Source organism: Schistocerca nitens, chromosome 2 (genome assembly GCF_023898315.1).
Source record: "Schistocerca nitens isolate TAMUIC-IGC-003100 chromosome 2, iqSchNite1.1, whole genome shotgun sequence".
NCBI classification, from domain to species: Eukaryota; Metazoa; Arthropoda; class Insecta; order Orthoptera; family Acrididae; genus Schistocerca; species Schistocerca nitens.
In genome coordinates this window covers 619,047,335-619,073,081 of record NC_064615.1, presented here as the reverse complement: position 1 = coordinate 619,073,081, position 25,747 = coordinate 619,047,335, and positions in this window count along the sequence as shown.

The following is a 25,747-nucleotide window of genomic DNA, read 5'->3' as shown; positions in this document are numbered from 1 at the left end:
AATTGGATTTGCTATTACATAATTTTACGGACTAGTGTGGAAACATCAAATTTATTTTGTAATCTAATAGTTAACATGTAAAGCACTAGTGTCTGTGTAGCTAGATGCTGCATAATACGTGTACACAATACCTTTAATCCATGTAACGGCTGAACATCTTTGTACTGCAGCTACTGCTCTCACCATAGCTTTTACGTATTTATCGACAGAACTGAACTACGTTATTTATTAACACTTTTTCATCTGAGCATACTCTCCGACAACGTATATTTCCGCTACAACTATACATTTCAGCAGACGTCAAGAATACGCATCAGTTGTAATGTGCTAGAGTATCAGTATGACTTGACTGCACAGCGCCGAGCGGCCTGGGTCATTCGGGTATTGTTTAGAATTGTCGTGCGCCTTCGGTTACGTCTGCACGTAAACGAGGTTTACTTCTGCGTCTGCGTTCGGCAATTGTAAAATAAACAGGTAATACGTAGTTTGTAAATCCAATGAATGTGCTCTAAGTTATAATAAAAATCACATTATAATCTTAAATTTTTAAAACTAATATGAATAAATAAACAAATTCATCAGTCAGCCATGTTTGCGTCCGGCTTTGACGGTCGAAAACTCGTTGATCATAGCTTCATAGTTCAGATAGGTATCAGTCAGCAGGTGGGCTTCGACGTGAAGAATGGGCAAGGCGTTCAATTTCTCCTCAGACAACGTCCAGTGTAGGTACGATTTCAGCCTTTTAAGAGCCGAAAACGAGCGTTCTACTGAACAATTTGTAAGTGCCATACATAGAAATATTCTAAAGAGCAATGCCAACATTCGAAAACACGGACTGTAACCTCCCTTTTCTTAAAAATTTGCTCATTTTGACTTGTATATCACTAATATCAGAAGATTTCAGAAGTTCCACGAAATGTACACATTCAGTAGGGAAGGAAGGCTTTAAATCTGTGTCATATGGCGCTTGGAGGTTTGGTGCACATTCAGCAATATCGTCAGGTGAACTGTTCTTAAGGCTACTGAAAACTGTAAAGGAGTCCAACAGTGTTCTGTAACTTTCATTCCTCCTCACTAATTCGGCATACAAGTTGTCGAGTACTGGAAGACTTGTTTCGACTCTACATTTTTCCCCTCCAGTCAGAAAAACTTCTTCGGAGTCTGCTTCTTCGTGATCATGAACTTTGCGTTTTCGTGATCTTTTATAGGTGCATTCATAGTCTATATTAGTGACAATCTCCATGGATTTATTTTCATAATAGTCGAACAAGCCACAAATAGATGAAATAAATCCTACAAGTGATTCATACAATTCATGCCTTATTTTAGTATCAATATTTACACTTTGCAATATCAGATTTACACTATTAAATCTCTGGAGTATGTCCTTCCAAACTGTCATCATGAACACTGTTTCTAGTCTGCTGAGTTGATTCAATAAAGCTGAAGCCTCATTTCCCAGAAGTGGTTTTGCATATGTATCATTGACAATATGTGTGAGGGTATTGATAACGCCCTTCTAGTTTTCATATAGACTTACACACGCTTCCTCTCTTGCTGACTAACGTGTTTTTGTAAACTTTTTACCATTTTGCTTCCTGGCTGCATGAAAGAAAGAAGTTTATCTCAGCGCTGTGTAGAAGCAGAGAAAAAATTATAAAGGCTTTGCACTACACTGAAAAATGAGCATACTTCCCGACAACAGCTTGCAGCACCATTGCTGACTAAATTCAAAGAATGTACTGCAGGAGGCGCATAATGCGCTTTCGGTTTTCGTTCTTTAATGCTTGCCTGCAAACCAGTGTAGGTTCCTGACATATTGCTTGCGTTTTCATGTGACTGGCCTCTACCGTCAGTAATATCAATGGAATTTTTAGACAGCACTTTTAATACGGACTCAGCTAAGTTTTTGGACAGGAGGAAACAGGAGGAAAAACAGGAGGAAACGTTCAACAGGTTCACTTTTCTCGTTGACGTATCTTAATACGAAAGATAATTGATCAATATGTGAATTTTCCACAGTAGAGTCAACTATTATAGAGAAATATTTGGCCTGTTTTATTTCACTTCTGATAATTATTTTTATTTGTTCAGAAAGAAGCTCTTTTATTTCATCACAGATTCTTGAATAAAGATAATTTGTATGTCCCTGCCTTGGATTTCCATATCGTTCAATGTGGTCTGCAAGAAAAGGACCAGACTAAGCTAAAAGTTCAAGAGACATCATAAATTGACCATTATGTAATGAATGGAATCTTTCAACGTGTGCCCCTAGGGGAAGTCCACGACTGTTAATCTTCTTCACTACTGCAAATACCCTTTTCAACAAACTGCGCAAGTACATTTTTTCTGTCTCAACGTAAGACTCAAAATGGTTATCTATTGTTCCAAGTGACTTTTTTCTTGTTAAAAGTGATCACTCAAATGAATTCCCATGATGAGATAAAACATTAGAAATATTTTTCCAATCTGCAATACCGTTAGTAGCAATCACGGCCTTATCTCCGAACAGTTTACATGGTGCACAAAAAACAGCAATGGCGCTACACGAGTATACCAGAAAATAACGCATAGATGGTTCACCATTTAAAAGTTTACGGTAAAATACATTTTGTTCAAGTATCTGGTTTTATCGCTTATTGATCTTCTTGAATTACAAAAATCACCGTTACAATTTTGATTAATGCCACGTTGTAAGAGAATGTCGATTGTTGATTCATTGACTCACCATTCTGCAGGATCATCACTAACGAGGTTATTTCTTTTTGTAATGTCTGAGTCGACACTTAGTTTTTTGTGAAACTCGAAATCAGGAACAATTTGCTTATCTTCATTTTTAACTTTTGTTTCCCCTGTATTTACTTCTTTTATATCAGCTACAGTGCAAGAAATATCATCCATACTATTTGAACTCGAAGTCAAACCAGCAACATATTTTGAGAGAGGTTTATCTCCTCTGCGAAGCGCTTTTGGAACATTGGCTTCTCGGTCTCGCCTTTCCTTCGATAATTTCCGGAATGCCGTCCCACTTAATTTTGTACCTTTGTTTATTTCACTGTTAAAGTACTTACAAAAGTACTTACAAAATTGCCAACCAACAGTCAAAACAAAAGAAAAAAATTTGTAAAAGGAAAGAAAGAAAGACTGTCTCCAGTTCCAATCGTACTACCCGCACATGAGCACAAAGCTTTTTACTTTGAACACAGCACACGAGCACAAATGTTTTTCCTTTAAACATGGAGTGATGAACTGACCAACTCAGATTACTCGACGTAACTGTGCTATCAAAGAACGACAATGCAGAATAATTTAATTTCATTGTCCCCTGTTTCTCTGTTGTCACCGAACAGTCGAAGCACACCTGCCGGCTGGAACTCGTCTCGTAAAGAAAACGGGACAGTCCCTTTTTTGGCTTCTGTTTCCCGCGTTTCTCGCGTTTAGCTGGGACGCAAATATGTTTTGAATATTCTTGACACTGTCTTTCTAATTTAAAAAGCAAATAATTTTTGCAATTTCTTGTAGTGAGGTGTGCTAGATCGACTCTTATCCCACTTATTCTTACAATATTTTTGCGGTTTCTGTGGGTAGAGAAGACAGGCTACAAAGTTTAAGTAGTCTTGTTGGCAGTCGATGTGGTGTGTTGCCATTTGTGTGAACACTGCTGATATGTCTACATGCAAATGCATCTTTTGTCCCAACATAAAATAAAAATAACCTTTCCTCGAGGAAAAAAAACCTTAGTTAAGAAGTTAAATATAAAATCTGCAATGCCACTTACTATTCGATTGCACTGAGTGGGAACTTTGATATCGTGCAAGCTGAAGCACAGTAAATGAGACAAAGGAAAGTTGGTTTCTCCTTCTTTCTTCGCCGAAAAAAGTAACTAAATAAATAAATAAATGAAATTTTTGAATTTTTGTGTAGTGTATTTCACACATTATTAGATATTCGGCTTATGTTCTTTTCGTATAAACATGTCTTTAAACATTGCCAGTATCAACATGATTTGTTAAACAGGTGTAATTAAATCAAAGCTCAGATATGGAAGACGACAGAGCTTTCACGTTAATTACAGTAATGGGCGGTTGACTTGATACTTCCCCATAATTTCTACAAGAAATTTAAGTAGAGTCGGGTTTCACTTCCTGAGGCCCACACATGTTACAGTATTTAAGAAACTGCTGCTCAGTTTATCACAGCTTTTCAGGGTCCCGGTATTTTCGCGGGAAAAATATGATAGGGTTAAGCAGAAGCCGAAAACATTGTCGAATAATAACATTTCAAACACTGTATTGTTGATTGCCGTCCTGACAGCTTACTTGAAAATATTTTGAACAGTCATGAGGATGATACCAGACAGAAACCCAATGTTAAATTTCCATTCAGTCACCAAGTAAACTATGTATATTTCCAAGCTTGTATTATCGAATTTCGTTCTTAAGGCTTATTTAAACTAGAAAATTGTTTACAATATTAAAATTTTTTGTCGTTTGTAAGCACAATTATTTTAAAACGTGAAAGATTAAAGTGAGTACCGAACGAACAATGTCGTCCCCGTGTGCCTAGTGGGCCTATACGTAAGTCCGCCATTGGGCCTACTGACGCCGTTTCCTATCTCAAACGATTACTTTCAGTCGTCATATACGTTAACTTCACCTCTGTAAAAAAATGACTAGTGAGTTCAATCTCCCTCTCTCTTTACTAGCACTTATACAGGGTGAGGAAAAATTCGCGCACTCGGACTTCTCTGAGTGATTCCTCACATATTGGCAATGCAAGAAAGGCTATCATAAAATTTCGTCCTGATAATACTTCGGGCAGTAAATGGACGTTAAATATTGGCAATCTGGCAACAGTGTAATCACATGTACGGTAACTATCTTTGTCGGGAATTGGCGACGACGCTGTGCATTTAGTGCGGTAGGTACTGTGTTGTTTTAGCACGCAGATGGTCGAGGGTTCGATTCTGGGCCGATGCTTAGTTGCTTTTATTCGCTAAAAGTAGTTTGCATGGTACGGTATCTGGCGTCTTAGTCGTCATACAGCGATTACTGTGGATCTTCTACAAAACATTTGCAGATACATACTACGAACACAGAACTGGAAGTGCAATCGTTTTCATTGGTGACCTTTTAAAGAAGTTTTTTTGCACGTCGTAGAAGCGAATTACTTAGCGCCGCTGCGTCTACTAGATTTCAAACATATTTTCTGTGCACCGTCTCCCAGTGATACCAACAAAATGATTTACAATGCACGCAAAGTACTGGTGAAGTAAGGTCTTGACGAAATACAACAGACCTTAACGTGGCAAGAATAGTAGTTGGTATTAATAGAAAGGTTACACACAAAACAAGTTTGGAATGTAGTAAACACAGTCATGCAAAACAATTCGCGTCCAAGGCATGCAAAAGGTTTCCTTAAAAGTGGTCCTAGGAAAACGATTGTACTTGCATTTCTGCATTCATAGTATGCAACTGCAAATGTTTTGTAGAAAACCCACTGTAATCGCTGTATGACGATTACGGCGGCAGATATTGTACCACGCAGACTACATTTAACAAATAAAAACAAATAAGCTTCGATCCGGAATCGAGTCCTCAATGTCCTGCATGCTAACCCAATACACTGTCCACAGCATCAGCTGCACAGCACTCCGGCTGTATCCTGACAGAGGTAGTTGCCGAACATGTGATTACAGTGTTGCCAGATTGCCAATCCTTAACGTCCATTTACTGCCCTAAATATGCACAGGACGAAATTTTGTGAGTCTTTTTATATTGCTAGGATGTGAGGAATTGCCCTGCAAAGAGTAAAGTGCGAGTGCGTGATTTTTTCTTCAAACTATGTATATATACACTCCTGGAAATTGAAATAAGAACACCGTGAATTCATTGTCCCAGGAAGGGGAAACTTTATTGACACATTCCTGGGGTCAGATACATCACATGATCACACTGACAGAACCACAGGCACATAGACACAGGCAACAGAGCATGCACAATGTCGGCACTAGTACAGTGTATATCCACCTTTCGCAGCAATGCAGGCTGCTATTCTCCCATGGAGACGATCGTAGAGATGCTGGATGTAGTCCTGTGGAACGGCTTGCCATGCCATTTCCACCTTGCGCCTCAGTTGGACCAGCGTTCGTGCTGAACGTGCAGACCGCGTGAGACGACGCTTCATCCAGTCCCAAACATGCTCAATGGGGGACAGATCCGGAGATCTTGCTGGCCAGGGTAGTTGACTTACACCTTCTAGAGCACGTTGGGTGGCACGGGATACATGCGGACGTGCATTGTCCTGTTGGAACAGCAAATTCCCTTGCCGGTCTAGGAATGGTAGAACGATGGGTTCTATGACGGTTTGGATGTACCGTGCACTATTCAGTGTCCCCTCGACGATCACCAGTGGTGTACGGCCAGTGTAGGAGATCGCTCCCCACACCATGATGCCGGGTGTTGGCCCTGTGTGCCTCGCTCGTATGCAGTCCTGATTGTGACACTCACCTGCACGGCGCCAAACACGCATACGACCATCATTGGCACCAAGGCAGAAGCGACTCTCATCGCTGAAGACGACACGTCTCCATTCGTCCCTCCATTCACGCCTGTCGCGACACCACTGGAGGCGGGCTGCACGATGTTGGGGCGTGAGCGGAAGACGGCCTAACGGTGTGCGGGACCGTAGCCCAGCTTCATGGAGACGGTTGCGAATGGTCCTCGCCGATACCCCAGGAGCAACAGTGTCCCTAATTTGCTGGGAAGTGGCGGTGCGGTCCCCTACGGCACTGCGTAGGATCCTACGGTCTTGGCGTGCATCCGTGCGTCGCTGCGGTCCGGTCCCAGGTCGACGAGCACGTGCACCTTCCGCCGACCACTGGCGACAACATCGATGTACTGTGGAGACCTCACGCCCCACGTGTTGAGCAATTCGGCGGTACGTCCACCCGGCCTCCCGCATGCCCACTATACGCCCTCGCTCAAAGTCCGTCAACTGCACATACGGTTCACGTCCACGCTGTCGCGGCATGCTACCGGTGTTAAAGACTGCGATGGAGCTCCGTATGCCACGGCAAACTGGCTGACACTGACGGCGGCGGTGCACAAATGCTGCGCAGCTAGCGCCATTCGACGGCCAACACCGCGGTTCCTGGTGTGTCCGCTGTGCCGTGCGTGTGATCATTGCTTGTACAGCCCTCTCGCAGTGTCCGGAGCAAGTATGGTGGGTCTGACACACCGGTGTCCATGTGTTCTTTTTTCCATTTCCAGGAGTGTATATATCATCCACTGTTCACGTGAGCGCCGCCTGCTGTTTTAACTTGTCCACTTTCGAAAATGCCGCCCATCGAATTAGTGTGAACTGCGAAGTGGCCGATTTCTTGGGGCACACGAGGCAGTAAAGGCGCCATTGGCCCCTTGTGGTGAAACAAGCCACGCGATTGTGTCGAGACCTGCGCTAAATCCCTGACAAAAGTGATATTTATGAACTTCGACACAGGTCTACAATGTGGCTTTTAAAGAAAATATTTTGTCGTGACTCGTCGCCTCCTCTCTGTTCCAAGTCTGTGTTGCTACGAAATGCAAATGGGAAAAAGGATTGCTTAGTATCATATTCTGATCATCCAAGCAATATTTCACCATCATTTGATATGCTAATTAAGCCTGTTGCGCACAAAGTACGGTGTGTGACATATCATTCACATCGTCTCGTCCAGGAGATGCCAATGGAAGGTGGTAAAATAGATTGTCACCTTATCTTTTGCAATTCGAATATGGTAAAAAAGGACTACCACCTCACAAATTTTATGAGGAATAAAAACACAACGAAATATAAAAACTACTGTAAGCAGGTTACATAGCCTGTACACTTGCGTGTAAGGATTTCTTCAAAGACCTGTTGGAAAAAAAAATATGGATAACATACTCACGTCTCGACAGAATACGCCTGAAAAGTAAAGAAAGCAAAGTTGGAGGGAAGGAACAGTTGTTGAAAGGTCGCACGTGATGGCTGAAACAAAGATGATATCTAAAGTCGAGTGAAGAAAGATTTTTCCAGTAAGAGCTCTATCGTTATGAGACACTGAACTTAGAACGAAGTTCCTGAAAGTGGCCGTCTGAAGCACAGCGTGTTATAAGAACAAAACGTTGACCATCGAAAATCCGGAAAAGAAGAAACTGGAAGCATTTGAAATGTGGTGCTATTGAAGAAGACATGTAGAAACAGCTAATCTAGCGCTTGAAATAGCAATTCAGGGAGGAAATAGTAAAACAAAATCTCACCATTTAGTTTCGAGGTCTCAGTCTCTGGTTGGTAATGTCACGGGAACTGTTAATTGCCCGTCCACACTATATTCCCTTCAAAATAAATGAAATCGCTTATAAATTTCTATATTTCAAATTTTAGGTTAAGTCTAATTATAGGTAATAAAGCTTGTATATAAATATAGAAGGTACATAAATAGTGTAGAAGGATCAGGCTGACTTAGGTTAAGATGCTTGCATTCGCAAATACCAACACTTAAGTACTTGTAGATACATACTTGGTGTTGGACCATGAAGATGGAAGGTACAATGGAAGAAATAATTTTTCTGAGAATTATTGATATTTACCATGTATGTCAATTTCTATGGGGTAGCAGTTTGGAAGTAGCAAATACGTATTTAAATTTTTGTTTTAATATTTTATTTGTTCCATTTAATTCATTTATTTATTATTTTCTCTAAGACACAGAGTGGATGTGATAAGCACTGGTGTTCTAAAAGGTCTCGTTTTGTTCACGAGATCCAGGAATGTGCAGTATGGAGTACTCGTTGACTTGTGTATTGCCTGCCAGGAACTCTTTAGCAAATTAAATGCTCAGAAAATTAGGACCGGGGTGGATAAATGAGTGGATTGAAGATATTCAGGATTTTGCCGAAGACTTGCGAAGCAATTAAACCGAATCCGGCGGTCTTGATGGGCCGACATTGTCAGGCTCAGTTACGCTGTTAAGTGTACATCAATGAATCATTATCCGATCATTGCTGTTACACATAAAAGCGGTCGGGTAAAAAACGTGAAGCATGCAGAAGAGAAGGAGTAATGGAAATGAATCTACATGGGCTGAGTACTTCTGTTCTGTTATTTGAGTGATTACGAAATCGAGTCGTAAACACCAAAGCACCAAAGAGACTGGTATAGGCATGAGAAATCAAATAGGGAGATACGTAAACAGGCAGAATACGGCGCTGCGGTCGGCAACGTCTGTCTAAGACAACAAGTGTCAAATGAAATGGCTCTGAGCACAAAGGGACTTAACTTCTAAGGTCATCAGTCCCCTAGGATTTAGAACTACTTAAACCTAACTAACCTAAGGACATCACACACATCCATGCCCGAGGCAGGATTCGAACCTGCGACCGTAGCGGTCGTGCGGTTCCAGACTGTAGCGCCTAGAACCACTCGGCCACAGTTGTTAGATCGGTTACTGCTGCTGCAATGGCAGGTTATTAAGATTCAAGTTAGTTTGAACGTGGTGTCATAGTCGAGGCACGAGCGATGGGTCACAGAGTCTTCGAGGTAACGATGAAATGGGGAATTAGCCATACAACCATTTCACTAGTGTACTGTGAACGTCGGGAATCCGGTAAAACATCAAATCATCGACATCGCTGGGGCCGAAAAAAGATGCTGCAAGAAGGAGACCAACGACAACTGACAGAAGAGCAACCCTTCCGCAAATTGCTGCAGATTTCAGTGCTTTGTCATCAACAAGTGTCAGCATGCGAACCATTCAACGAAATATCATCGATATGGGCTTTCGGAGCTCAAGGCCCACTAGTGTACCCATGATGACTGCACGAAACAAAGTTTTACGCCTCGCCTGAGCCCATCAACACCGACATTGGACTGTTAATGATTGGAAACATGTTTGTCGGTCGGACGAGTCTTTTTTTTCAAATTGTATCGAGCGGATGGAGGTGTACAGGTACGGAGACAACCTGTCAGCAGAGACTGTTCCAGCTGGTGGAGGCTCTGTAATGGTGTGGGGCGTGTTGGACCACTGGTACACCTAGATACGACTCTGACAGGTGACATGTGCGTAAGCATCCTATCTGATCACCTGCATCCGTTCATATTCACTGTGCATTTCGACGGACTTTGGCAATTCCAGCAGGACAATGCGACACCCCGCACGTTCAGAATTGCTACAGACTGGCTCCAGGAACGTTCTTATGAACTTAAACACTTCCAGATTCCATCAAACTCCCCAGACAGGAACATTATTGGGCATATCTGGGATGCCTTGCAACATGCTGTTCAGAAGAGATCTCTGTCCCGTCGTACCCTTACGGATTTATGGACGAGCCTGCAGGATTCATGGTGACAATTCCATCCAGCACTATTTCAAGCATTAGTCGAGTCCATGTCACGCGTGTTGTGGCACTTTTGCGGGTTCGCGGAAGCCCTACACGACATTAGGCAGGTGTACCAGTTTCTTTGGCTCTTCTGTGTTCAAAGAACCTGGCAGTACGAGTCGTAAGTACGACTTTGCACACGGTCTATGCTGGCTGCATGAACTGATTCGGTCGGCAAGGGTCTCTCCTGAAGAAAGCTGCCCAGAACGGTTGTAGCTTGTTCTTGACGTCATAGATACCTGCACTGTGCAGGTTTGACGTCCGAGCTGCTGCCACACAGGTTATATCGGGTACGGACTTGGGGATCTTGCTGGCCACATGTCTCAACATCACGCGGTCAGTTCACAGACACAAGTGCCATGTGTGGACGAACTGTTTCTGTCACCAGGGGACTGCACATGAGAGATAAGGCGTGTGGACCCAGGATGTCCGTGACATAAAGTTATGCCATCATAGCTCTCTCATCTACTACCATTATTGCCATTTATGGTACCAATGTGCCCCTCCTAAATACTGGAAGAATGATCTCCCTCCTCACTTCGCCGCCATACTCGACGACGATGGTATTGTAGGGTGTCCATTACCTGATGTTGGATGGCAGTTACAATGACACGAAGATGTAATTGATGCCGAATAAGGCGATCATCCCTTGTGATGATCAGACGTGGTTGCCCAGAAAGTCGACGACGATTGTGCTTGCGTGCTTATTCCAATGCAGTCCATATTCGAATGTCCCAAAATTCTGAATACTGCAGACCAGCTGATAAAATGCTTACCCAAAATGAGACTCCTTTTAAACTCTGTCAGGTGCTGATAATGCTGTCTCATATGACGACACAACATCTGCATGTCTGTCACAGTGATCATTCGACATCTGACAATTGTCACACGTCTTGTCATACGCTACTAGACCTGTTAACGAAATTGAACACGAACAAAACTAATGTGTTCTGTAATATAAGGTACATATGCTGTGATATTGGGCGACCGGCATGGTTGAAAATGAACACACTTCGTATGCCGCTATCACAGTATAGACAGTTTCATTGTTCCAGTGTGACTAGTTTCAACAATCTTATGCTGCCAAAATCTTACCTTACTCATTATACACTGCTGGCCATTAAAATTGCTACACCAAGAAGAAATGTATATGATAAGCGGGTATTCATTGGACAAATATATTATACTAGAACTGACATGTGATTACATTTTCACGCAATTTGCGTGCATAGATCCTGAGAAATCAGTACCCAGAACAACCACCTCTGGCCGTAATAACGGCCTTGATAAGCCTGGGCATTGAGTCAAACAGAGCTTGGATGGTGTGTACAGGTACAGCTGCCCATGCAGCTTCAACACGATACCACATTTTATCAAGAGTAGTGACTGGCGTATTGTGACGAGCCAGTTGCTTGGCCACCATTGACCAGACGTTTTCAATTGGTGAGAGATCTGGAGAATGTGCTGGCCAGGGCAGCAGTCGAACATTTTCTGTATCCAGAAAGGCCCGTACAGGACCTGCAACATGCGGTCGTGCATTATCCTGCTGAAATGTGGGGTTTCGCAGGGATCGAATAAAGGATACAGCCACTGGTCGTAACACATCTGAAATGTAACGTCCACTGTTCAAAGTGCCGTCAATGCGAACAAGAGGTGACCGAGGCGTGTAACCAGTGGTACCCCATACCATCTTGCTCGGTTATACGCCAGTATGGCGATGACGAATACACGCTTCCAATGTGCGTTCACCATGATGTCGCCAAACACGGATGCGACCATCATGATGCTGTAGACAGAACCTGGATTCGTCCGAAAAAATGACGTTTTGCCATTCGTGCACCCAGGTTCGTCGTTGGGTACACCATCGCAGACGTTCCTGTCTGTGATGCAGCATCAAGGGTAACCGCAGCCACAGTCTCCGAGCTGATAGTCCATGCTGCTGCAAACTTCGTCGAACTGTTCGTGCAGATGGTTGTTGTCTTGCAAACGTCCCCATCTGTTGACTCAGGGACCGAGACGTGGCTGCATTATCCGTTACAGCCATGCGGATAAGATGCCTGTCATCTCGACTGCTAGTGATACGACGCCGTTGGGATCTAGCACGGTGTTCGGTATTACCCTCCTGAACCCACCGATTCCATATTCTGCTAACAGTCATTGGATCTCGACCATCGCGAGCAGCAATGTCGCAATACGATAAACCGCAATCGCGATAACCTGCAATCCGACCTTTATAAAAGTCGGAAACGTGATGGTACGCTTTTCATCTCCTTACACGAGGCACCACAACGACGTTTCACCAGGCAACGCCGGTCAACTGTTGTTTGTGTATGAGAAATCGGTTGGAAACTTTCCTAATGTCAGCACGTTGTAGGTGTCGCCATCGGCGCCAACCTTGTGTGAATGCTCTGAAAAGCTAATCATTTGCATATCTCTGCATCTTATTCCTGTCGGTTAAACTTCGCTTCTGTAGCACGTCATCTTTGTGGTGTAGCAATTTTCATGGACAGTCGTGTAAATTTGGTATGCCATTAGTTGAACGGAACTCGTTATAAAATTGGTATGCCTATTACTTGAAGTCATAGCATAAAAGGCACACGCCACGTATACACATTTTGACAGTAATCCAGCTAATAAAATGCTCACAGTTGATAAAATGCACACAGATGATAACAAGACCGGAAGTCCCACAAGTCGTATTGGTCGGTCTAATGTTGACGCAGCCGATTTACCCTACTTTAAATAGGCATAGTTCCTGATATGGGTGTTAAAACGCTATTTATTTTCTAATGCCGTCGTGTTGGTCGTTAATACTTTGGCCTAAACTCGATGCAGTCGATTTACCTTGCGTTAAGAACACATAGTTGCTGATATGGGTGTTGGCGTTCTGCTCATTTTCTAACGCCGTCTGTTCTGCACTTTGGGGTAAGGCATTCTTTGCTTGATTGCCGCATGCGGTCCCGTGTTGAAGTTGATCCCGCTACGCTTGATTGCCCACGATTCTCTATCACTCTGTTTCAAGAACTGCATTTACATTTTGGTGCCTCTGTATGACATTATTTGAGCGCCACATTCGTGTGTTGTAAAATTTCCGTTCACTACAATTTGTTCAGTGTATGCTTATTTGTTAGCTGCGTCTGAAGTTAATTGTCACATGTGCCAGGCTGCCACGTGCAACCACTGAGGTCGAAATTGAGTCTAATCTATGATGGAAGCTGTTGCTTCCCTGACTGATGGAGCGACTATGAAATTGCCTACAGCTGTGGTAAGCAAACGGTAGCGGGCCAGTGAATCTTGGCTCTTCTGCGTAAGTGGATTCCATCACTCTGGTGATATTTACCCTTTCAGGAAGATTAATATTTATAGTTTTAAATATGGTTGCATTGTCTGAGTGCTTCAAGATTTGCCTCTTACCTTCTGAGCCACTTCAGTTAATGTGACTGAGCGTTGTGTGTGATCATTACATTAAATTGTTATATTTTGCTGTAAGATTAACTGGTTACTCATTAATAATTCATTCGTAAAATTCTGGTTGGCGTTGTGTGTGATCATTACATTAAATTGTTATATTTTGCTGTAAGATTAACTGGTTACTCATTAATAATTCATTCGTAAAATTCTGGTTGTTACACATATTGTTTGATTGGGGTTTGGGGTCAAGCTCATGTTGAGCTTTTGTCTTGGTCCGAGCATTATCATATGTTCCATGATTATTATGCTGATTTATATGTTTGTTTTCTCTCGGACTTCTGAGCTCTTCGTAGCGTTTGGAGGCGCTGTTTCTGGGTTTTATTTTTTACTCGCCGGTCCAATGGGCGTACGTAGCCTGTCCAGGTCGGCTGTGTGGGTGAGCGCTGGTGGCGCGTCGCTTCCGATCTCACCGTAGCCTCTGAGACGTCACGGCCTCCTGGATTGCTACGGCTTCCTTCATAAATTAAGTTTCTATCTCGTAGCAGTCGGCAGTTAAGTTTATCTGTGAATCTGAACTGAAGAGTTTCCATTTTTAATGTATGTTTGAACAGTGCTCTATATTTATGGCGGTAAGATCGAAGAAGAGGATTCAAAGGGAATTTGTTTGTCAGGCAGCTGAGTTATAAGATTCAGCTGTGCAATAAAATATTGTTGAACGTATATGAAGTAACAAATGACTTTTGATAAATGGCCTTCACCTTCCCATGCCGACTTCGATGTTCCTTTATCCTGAGGCGTCCATTAACATCTATCGTAGTTGGAAGAATGCTCATATCGTCTATGCGTGTAACTGAGACTCATCACCTCATGTTTGCACGTACATGCATGGACGATACGACGATTTTGTCATCTTTGTATGTTCCATGAACGGTGAACATTTTATGTACTGGATTTTTATCAATACGTGTATACGTGGATAGTGTGTTTTACGCTTTGACTTCATGTAATGTAACATGGCAATTTTATGCCAAGTTTCATAAGACCAGATGATGGCAGCATAAGACTGTTAAAACCTATCACCATCGAACAGTAAAAGTGCCTACACTGCGATCGTTGCGTTGAAGCGTGCTCCCTTTCTAATGTACTCCGTTGACCGCTCTACCTGTATCTCCAATCGTTTACATACCCGCCGTTGGAGTGTATGAAGTTTCATTGGTGATGTCACACATAAACACCTTGTGTATAATGTCATCAAGAATGGCAGTTGACTTTGCCCCACTCCCTTCTCGACTACCACTTACTTTTATCCTTAGAACTGCAATATCTAGAAAAAACGTGAATAGCAAAATGCTATTCCTACTTCCCAGCTCGACAGAATGTCCATCCTAACTGCCCGGGTTCGATTGCCAGCTGGGTCGGAGATTTTCTCCGTTCAGCGACTGGGCGTTGTGTTACCCTAATCATCACCATTTGATCCCCGTCGACGCATAAGTTGCCGAAGTGGCGTCAAATCGAAAGACTTGCAGCCGGCGAAGGGTCCACCCGACGGGAGGCCCTAGTCACACCACATCTACATTTTATTTCTACTTCCAACAACCACGTGTTATCGATTCGCGCCATGTAATACAGCGACCGACGGATAAGCGTAAGAATGAACAGTGTATTTAACGAACAGCAGATCAAAATTTTTCAGAGAGATGGGGAAAGAACAGCCCTTTGCTGTCTTGTACACTGATTGTTCTCGTCCGGAAGACAGACCAGCAGGGTATCTGTCAGCCCTAACTATCCGTGGTGGTTATAAGGAGGCAAACGCACTGCTTATAGTTTCGTATATTATGTTCAGGAGAAACAGACTGTTACGGGCGCTCTCCATTACATCTGTTTTGTAGCTCTACGTGTAGGTGTTTGGCGCACATCCCAGACGTATTTCCGTCCTTATCGAATGCTAGCTATCTTTCCCGCGTTGGTAATTACGAGTGAGTATATTACATCACTAACCCCTAGAGAGCAGTGAGTCTTAAACAGCGCTGCCTTTATCGCGAAACAAGTGCCCACGTATTTAGTGCGCGTTATCAAGAGGAGCAGGCGAACCAGGGCGCATCTATAAGTAACTGGCAACTTCGTACTACACTAAAACTAGCCGTGGTACTAAGAGCAAATTAATGTGTGACTTACACATACTTGCAGTTAGTCGCACATTTCGAATTCTACTTCTCTGAGCCAGGCAGAGCTAGTCATCTAGACAAGTAGACACTTCATTTAGGAGACTCATACCAGTCATCATTATGTCTTCATGCTCCTATAAAATTAGAGTTCATTGGTGCGCTACCACTTGTTTGCGCCCTAAGCTGACTTCTAACGAGCTGCTCTCATCGGATAGTCAGACGAACAACATAGATACAACTGATTGCCTCACCCATCATATACAGCTGCCATACGTGACTGCTTCTTCCATTTTCAAGATTGTTGTTGTTGTTGTGGTCTTCAGTCCTGAGACTTGTTTGATGCAGCTCTCCACGCTACCCTATCCCGTGCAAGCTTCTTCATCTCCCAGTACTTACTGCAACCTACATCCTTCTGAATCTGCTTAGTGCATTCATCTCTTGGTCTCCCTCTATGATTTTTACCCTCCACGCTGCCCTCCAATGCTAAATTTGTGATCCCCTGATGCCTCAGAACATGTCCTACCAACCGGTATCTTCTTCTTGTCAAGTTGTGCCACAAACTCCTCTTCTCCCCAATTCTATTCAATACCTTCTCATTAGTTATGTGATCTACCCATCTAATCTTCAGCATTCTTCTGTAGCACCACATTTCGGAAGCTTCTATTCTCTTCTTGTCCCATCTATTTATCGTCCATGTTTCACTTCCATACATAGCTACACTCCGTACAAATACTTTCAGAAACGACTTCCTGACACTTAAATCTATACTCGATGTTAACAAATTTCTCTTCTTCAGAAACGTTTTCCTTGCCATTGCCAGTCTACATTTTATATCTTCTCTACTTCGACCATAATCAGTTATTTTGCTCCCCAAATAGCAAAACTCATTTACTATTTTAAGTGTCTCATTTCCTAATCTAATTCCCTCATCATCACCCGAGTTAATTCGACTACATTCCATTATCATCGTTTTGCTTTTGTTGACGTTCATCTTATATCCTCCTTTCAAGACACTGTCCATTCCGTTCAACTGCTCTTCCAAGTCCTTTGCTGTCTCTGACAGAATGACAATGTCATCGGCGAACCTCAAAGTTTTTATTTCTTCCCTATGGATTTTAGTACCTACTCCGAATTTTTCTTTTGTTTCCTTTACTGCTTGCTCAATATACAGATTGAATAACATCGGGGAGAGGCTACAACCCTGTCTCACTTCCTTCCCAACCACTGCTTCCCTTTCATGCCCCTCGACTGTTATAACTGCCATCTGGTTTCTGTACAAATTGTAAATAGCCTTTCGCTCCCTGTATTTTACCCCTGCCACCTTCAGAATTCGAAAGAGAGTATTCCAGTCAACATTGTCGTAAGCTTTCTCTAAGTCTACAAATGCTAGAAACGTAGATTTGCCTTTCCTTAATCTTTCTTCTAAGATAAGTCTTAAGGTCAGTATTGCCTCACGTGTTTCAATATTTCTACGGAATCCAAACTGATCTTCCCCGCGGTCGGCTTCTACCAGTTTTTCCATTCGTCTGTAAAGAATTCGTGTTAGTATTTTGCAGCTGTGGCTTATTAAGCTGATAGTTCGGTAATTTTCGCAGCTGTCAACACCTGACTTCTGTGGGATTGGAATTATTATATTCTTCTTGAAGTCTGAGGGTATTTCGCCTGTCTCATACATCTTGCTCACCAGATGGTAGAGTTTTGTCAGGACTGGCTCTCCCAAGGCCGTCAGTAGTTCTAATGGAATGTTGTCTACTCCCGGGGCCTTGTTTCGACTCAGGTCTTTCAGTGCTCTGTCAAACTCTTCACGCAGTATCGTATCTCCCATTTCATCTTCATCTACATTCTCTTCCGTTTCCATAATATTGTTCTCAAGTACATCGCCCTTGTATAGACCCTCTATATACCCCTTCCACCTTTCTGATTTCCGTTCTTTGCTTAGAACTGGGTTTCCATCTGAGCTCTTGATATTGATACAAGTGGGTCTCTTTCCTCCAAAGGTCTCTTTAATTTTCCTGTAGGCAGTATCTTTCTTACCCCTAGTGAGATGAGCCCCTACATCATTTGTCCTGTAGCCATCCCTGCTTAGCCATTTTCTCTTCCTGTCGATCTCTTTTTTGAGACGTTTGTATTCCTTTTTGCCTGCTTCATTTACTGCATTTTTATATTTTCTCCTTTCATCAATTAAATTCATTATTTCATCTGTTACCCAAGGATTTCTACTAGCCCTCGTCTTTTTACCTACTTGATCTACTGACTTTGGAGATTACTCGTTTGAAACCTTTTATGATTATTTGGTCAAGGATTCAGCATGAAACGCTGTGAAGTCAGGTAGACATCCTCAGTGCAATAAGTGGCAAATGCACAGTGACAAGAAAAGGAGGCTTCCGTGTATCACAACTGTCAAACAAATAATGATTTCATACCTTTGGGCCACAGTCACTTAATAAAATTTGAATGCTATTTCCACATTATAACTGTACAAACTTCTTTATTTTATATTACTATCATGATTTCACCTCAAGAACAACGATGTTGGCTGTAATTAGAATTCACTAGATCTTCAAGATCTATTTAACTTGGTGTCTCACAGAATAGATAAGTACAAATTAACCTAAATGTATGGTAGACAGATAGCAAACATGATTTCCAGTCACAGAACAACGGAACCACACAATGAACATCAGTCAGTAGTCACATGTGCAGTTAACGTGTACTTATAACTACTTTATTTATGTTCACAATGTGCATCAGATCTTATATGGCTAGGAAACATGTATGCTACCCGTCTGCCGTATATTGTACATACACTACGTGATCAGAAGTATCCGGACAACCCCAAAAGCACACTTTTTGATATTAGGTGCATTGTGCTGCCACCTACTGTCAGGTACTCCATATCAGCGCCCTCAGTAGTCATTAGACATCATGAGAGAGCAAATGGGGCGCTCCGCGAAACTCACTGATTCGAACGTGGTCAGGTGATTGAGTGTCACTTGGTCATACGTCTGTACACGAGATTTCCACACCCCTAAACATCCCTAGGTCCACTGTTTCCGATGTGATAGTCAAGTGGGAACGTGAAGCGAGACGTACAGCACAAAAGTATACAAGCCGACCTCGTCTGTTGACTGACAGAGACCGCCGACAGTTGAAGAGCGTCGCAATGTCACCATCACACAGGAATTACAAACTGCATTAGGATCCACTGCAAATACTATAACATTTATGCGGGAGGTGAGAAAACTTGGATTTCATGGCCGAGCGGCTGCTCATAAGCCACACATCACGTCGGTAGATGCCAAACGACACCTCGCTTAGTGTTTTTCTTGGGCCATCAGTCTACTGACTGGTTCGATGCGGCCCGCCACGAATTCCTTTCCTGTGCTAACCTCTTCATCTCAGAGTAGCACTTGCAACCTACGTCCTCAATTATTTGCTTGACGTATTCCAATCTCTGTCTTCCTTTACAGTTTTTGCCCTCTACAGCTCCCTCTAGTACCATGGAAGTCATTCCCTCATGTCTTAGCAGATGTCCTATCATCCTGTCCCTTCTCCTTATCAGTGTTTTCCACATATTCCTTTCCTCTCCGATTCTGCATAGAACCTCCTCATTCCTTACATTATCAGTCCACCTAATTTTCAACATTCGTCTATAGCACCACATCTCAAATGCTTCGATTCTCTTCTGTTCCGGTTTTCCCACAGTCCATGTTTCACTACCATACAATGCTGTACTCCAGACGTACATCCTCAGAAATTTCTTCCTCAAATTAAGGCCGGTATTTGATATTAGTAGACTTCTCTTGGCCAGAAATGCCTTTTTTGCCATAGCGACTCTGCTTTTGATGTCCTCCTTCGTCTTTCTCCGATTTACTCTCAAACCATACTGTGTACTCATTAGACTGTTAATTCCGTTCAGCAGATCATTTCATTCTTCTTCACTTTCACTCAGGATAGCAATGTCATCAGCGAATCGTATCATTGATATCCTTTCACCTTGTATTTTAATTCTACTCCTGCACCTTTCTTTTATTTCCATCATTGCTTCCTCGATGTACAGATTGAAGAGTAGGGGCGAAAGGCTACAGGCTTGTCTTACACCCTTCTTAATACGAGCACTTCGTTCTTGATCGGCCACTCTTATTATTCCCTCTTGGTTGTTGTACATATTGTATATGACCCGTCTCTCCCTATAGCTTACCCCTACTTTTTTCAGAATCTCGAACAGCTTGCACCATTTTATATTGTCGAACGCTTTTTCCAGGTCGACAAATCCTGTGAAAGTGTCTTGATTTTTCTTTAGCCTTGCTTCCATTATTAGCCGTAACGTCAGAGTTGCCTCTCTCGTCCCTTTACTTTTCCTAAAGCCAAACTGATCGTCACCTAGCGCATTCTCAATTTTCTTTTCCACTCTTCTGTATATTATTCTTGTAAGCAGCTTCGATGCATGAGCTGTTAAGCTGATTGTGCGATAATTCTCGCACTTGTCAGCTCTTGCCGTCTTCGGAATTGTGTGGATGATGCTTTTCCGAAAGTCAGATGGTATGTCGCCAGACTCATATATTCTACACACCAACGTGAATAGTCGTTTTGTTGCTTCTTCCCCCAATGATTTTAGAAATTCTGATGGAATGTTATCTATCCCTTCTGCCTTATTTGACCGTAAGTCCTCCAAAGCTCTTTTAAATTCCGATTCTAATACTGAATCTCCTATCTCTTCTAAATCTACTCCTGTTTCTTCTTCTATTACATCAGACAAATCTTCACCCTCATAGAGGCTTTCAATGTATTCTTTCCACCTATCTGCTCTCTCCTCTGCATTTAACAGTGGAATTCCCGTTGCACTCTTAATGTTACCACCGATGCTTTTAATGTCACCAAAGGTTGTTTTGACTTTCCTGTATGATTAGTCTGTCCTTCCGACAATCATATCTTTTTCGATGTCTTCACATTTTTCCTGCAGCCCTATCGTCTTAGCTTCCCTGCACTTCCTGTTTATTTCATTCCTCAGCGACTTGTATTTCTGTATTCCTGATTTTCCCGGAATACGTTTGTACTTCCTCCTTTCATCAATCAACTGAAGTATTTCTTCTGTTACCCATGGTTTCTTCGCAGCTACCTTCTTTGTACCTATGCTTTCCTTCCCAACTTCTGTGATGGCCCTTTTTAGAGATGTCCATTCCTCTTCAACTGTACTGCCTACTGCGCTATTCCTTATTGCTGTATCTATAGCGTTAGAGAACTTCAAACGGATCTCGTCATTCCTTAGTACTTCCGTATCCCACTTCTTTGCGTATTGATTCTTCCTGACTAATGTCTTGAACTTCAGCCTACTCTTCATCACTACTATATTGTGATCTGAGTCTATATCTGCTCCTGGGTACACCTTACAGTCGAGCATCTGATTTCGAAATCTCTGTCTGACCATGATGTAATCTAATTGAAATCTTCCCGTATCTCCCCACCTTTTCTAAGTATACCTCCTCATGTTGTGAGTCTTGAACAGGGTATTCGGTATTACTAGCTGAAACTTGTTACAGAACTCAATTAGTCTTTCTCCTCTTTCATTCCTTGTCCCAAGCCCATATTCTCCTGTAACCTTTTCTTCTACTCCTTCCCCTACAACTGCATTCCAGTCGCCCATGACTATTAGATTTTCGTCCTCCTTTACATACTGCATTACCCTTTCAATATCCTCATACACTTTCTCTGTCTCTTCATCTTCAGCTTGCGACGTCGGCATGTATACCTGAACTATCGTTGTCGGTGTTGGTCTGCTGTCGATTCTGATTAGAACAAACCGGTCACTGAACTGTTCACAGTAACACACCCTCTGCCCTACCTTCCCCATAACGAATCCTACACATGTTATACCATTTTCTGCTGCTGTTGATATTACCCGATACTCATCTGACCATAAATCCTTGTCTTCCTTCCACTTCACTTCACTGACCCCTACTATATCTAGATTGAGCCTTTGCATTTCCCTTTTCAGATTTTCTAGTTTCCCTACCACGTTCAAGCTTCTGACATTCTACGCCCCGACTCGTAGAACGTTATCCTTTGGTTGATTATTCAATCTTTTTCTCATGGTAACCTCCCCCTTGGCAGTACCCTCCCGGAGATCCGAATGGGGGACTATTCCGGAATCTTTTGCCAATGGAGAGATCATCATGACACTTCTTCCATTACAGGCCACATGTCCTGTGGATACACGTTACGTGTCTTTAATGCAGTGGTTTCCATTGCCTTCTGCATTCTCATGTCGTTGATCATTGTTGATTCTTCCGCCTTTAGGGGCAATTTCCCACACCTCGGACAAGAGAGTACCCTGAACCTCTATCCGCTCCTCCGCCCTCTTTGACAAGGCCGTTGGCAGAATGAGGTTGACTTCTTATGCCGGAAGTCTTTGGTGTAAGGAGCGTAAAGAATGGATGACTGAACAGTGGGAAAACGTTGTGTGAAGTGACGAATCACGGTACACAATGTGGTGATCCAATGGCAGTGTGTGGGTATGGCGAATACCAGGAGAACATCATCTGCCAGAATGTGTAGTGCCAACTGTAAAATTCGGAGGCAATGGTGTTATGGTGTGGTCGTGTTTTTCATGGAGGGGGCTTGCACCCCTTGTTGTTTTGCGTGCCACTAGCACAGCACAGGCGTACATTAATGTTTTAAGCACCTTATTGCTTCCTACTGTTGAAGAGCAATTCAGGGATAGAGATTGCATCTTTTGACACGATCAAGCGTCTGTTCATAATGCACGGCCTGTGGCAGAGTGCTTACACTACAGTAACATCCTGACCTAAATCCCATAGAACACCTTTGGGAAGTTTCGTAACGCCGACTTCGTGCCAGGCCTCACCGATCGACATCGACATCTCTCCTCAGTGCAGCACTCCGTGAAGAATGGGCTGCCATTCCCCAAGAATCTTTCCAGCACCTGAGTGAGCGTATGTCTGCGAGAGTGGACTAAGGTGGACCAACACCATATTAAATTCCAGCATTAGCGATTGAGGCCCCACAAACCTGGGAGACATTTTCGACCAGGTTTCCGGATACTTTTGACCACATAGTGTATCTACACGCAGGAACATCCAGTTCAATAGATCTTCTCGATGATTTCACGTGACAAAGTCCAATCATACACAACATTGTTGTACTTTGATAATGGCTAAAGACCGAAATGGTTATAGTAATATAAAATAAAGAAGTTTTTACAGTTAGGAGGCAGAAATATCGTTCAAACAGCCAAATAAATGCTCATTCGTCATTAAAACTGCGCTTATGAAGGCATAGAATATATAGTACAATAATTTGTGCTGCCAATACGTTGTTTGTATCAGTCAGTCGTGCCAAATACTTCAACCGTGGATTTACAGATATTTATACTTCCAGTTTATGCTAAATTATACACCTCTTCCTACCGCCGACCTGTTACTTATTGAGAATGATTTTGTCAGAATTAAACTGAAGGTGTTAGGAATACCTGTGCGACTTGTAACTTTCATTGAAATACGACTCCAGTTATAAGAGTTGAAGGACTTGCAAGAAAAGCAGTAGCTTTGAGGGGAGTAATGGGTGTATTCTGTCCCAGATGTTGTTGACTCTGTACAGTGAGTGAGTAGCAAAGGAAACTGAGGAGAAATTTGAAAAGGGAATTAATGTTCAGGGGAAAGATACACTAATTTTAGGTTTGCTGATGACGTAATTCTATCAGCTACGACAAGTTACTTGGAAAATCAGATGAGTGGAGTGGATAGTACCTTGAAAACATGTTATAAAATCAATATGAACTAAATTAAAGCAAAAATACGCAGAAACTGATTTAGCCTTGAAGACTGCATCTGTTAATTTTATACTCCCTTACGCGTTGCGGCCTTACGCCATTCTCAAAGGCTTTATATTTTTAACGGTTAGTTCACAGTGTAATTGTAAATTTTGATGAATTTAAAGCATCAGATATTAACTGATTCAAAAAAAAAAAAAAGTTCAAATGTGTGTGAAATCTTATATGACTTAACTGTTAAGGTCATCAGTCCCTAAGCTTACACACTACTTAACCTAAATTATCCTAAGGACAAACACACACAGCCATGCCCGAGGTAGGACTCGAACCTCCGCCGGGACCAGCCGCACAGTCCATGACTGCAGCGCCTGAGACCGCTCGGCTAATCCCGCGCGGCATTAACTGATTATCACTGCCAAAGAAGTTACAATGTTTGTAAACAAAACTGTTTAAATGTTACTCATCTAGATTGAGGAACAGGCATACAGTAAATATCATCTTTAACAGTGTCGTGATAATGCGATTTAAAAGATAAAAAATTTGATCGATAAAGAAATATAAAGGGATCACACAGGAAAAATATAACAACAAACTCGAAAACTGTGCCTACGTAACAGATGACATTAGTAAACAAACCCATTAAAATGTAAAATTAATACTAGAAATGATTACTTCAAGAGGTATTTACATGGAAGGTCATATAGAAACCAGTTCAAAGAAAGGATTAATAACTGTAACAACCGAATGTACGGAGTACATGGGCAGTCACAATAAGATTTATGTTTTGGTGAGTTCTATCTCTCTTTTTTTACGTGCATTTCATGTATTTTATATTTTATCATCATTTTTTTCACTGAGTGCTTGGTTTTTCCGTTTTTTCGAAGTACATCTTATGTAACGGCAATTACTTTTTTTTTGTGATACTCTTTCGTGCGTTTCTCTTCTACAGCCTTTGAAAATGGCTAAATGCGAAACGTTTAAGCCGGTATTAAGTTAATAAATACAATAGTCAAGAGTAATGGACTGCAGTCAAGTGTAATGGACTGTAGTCAAATGAACTCAAGAAATGGTGACGGTATTATACTAGGAAATGAGAGAGTAAGAGTAGTACATGAATTTTGATTTTGAATTAATTAAATAAAATTGATGATGGTCAAAGAAGAGAGGCTATAAAATTCACTGTCAACAGCTAGAAATGGATTTCTGAAAAACATTAATTTGTTAACGTCGACTATAAATTTAAATGTCAGCCTCCGTAGCCGAATAATCTACACGGCAGAACTCCATGCGGGGGACCTGCGTTCAATTCCCGGGACTTCGAGGGATGTTTCCTTGGTGGGTGGACTGAACCAGGATCCACTGACCCTCGTGGTGCCAACCGAGGAGCTAGCTGATTGAGACGTAGCGACTCCAAGTTCGAAACATCGGCAATGGCCGGCAGTGCGGTGTGCTGACCCCACGCCCCTCCATACCGCATCCGATGATGAATGACTGAGGATGACATGGCGGTCAGTTGGCTATCACGTGGCCGTTTGGGTATGATAGAGGGATTTCCTTTTTCATATATTTAAATTTTAGCAAATCTTATAAGCAAATCAATAAGCATGTTGAAATGGTGGCAGGTTGCAGTACTTATACAGAGTTGGAGAAACTTTCCTAGGAAAGATTAACTGCATGAAACCAGTCTTCGGATTGGATACCACAACAGAAATAACCTGGCTTGTCAAGACGTGGCAATGGAAAGAGAGTCTACAGTAAACGATTTCACATGGGAAATGGAATTTCGTGATCTTTTAAATGAAATGGTACTCAGGCAACAATAAGGAACAAGATAAAATAATGAAGATAAATAATTATGGATATCGGTCTCTCACAGAAAATACGTTTGTAAGTTGTATGAAGCAAACATCCAGGAAACCAGGAGAGTCTGATCGTGGTCTTACAAATCACGTCTGCTGGCTGATATGCGTTTGATATAAGCA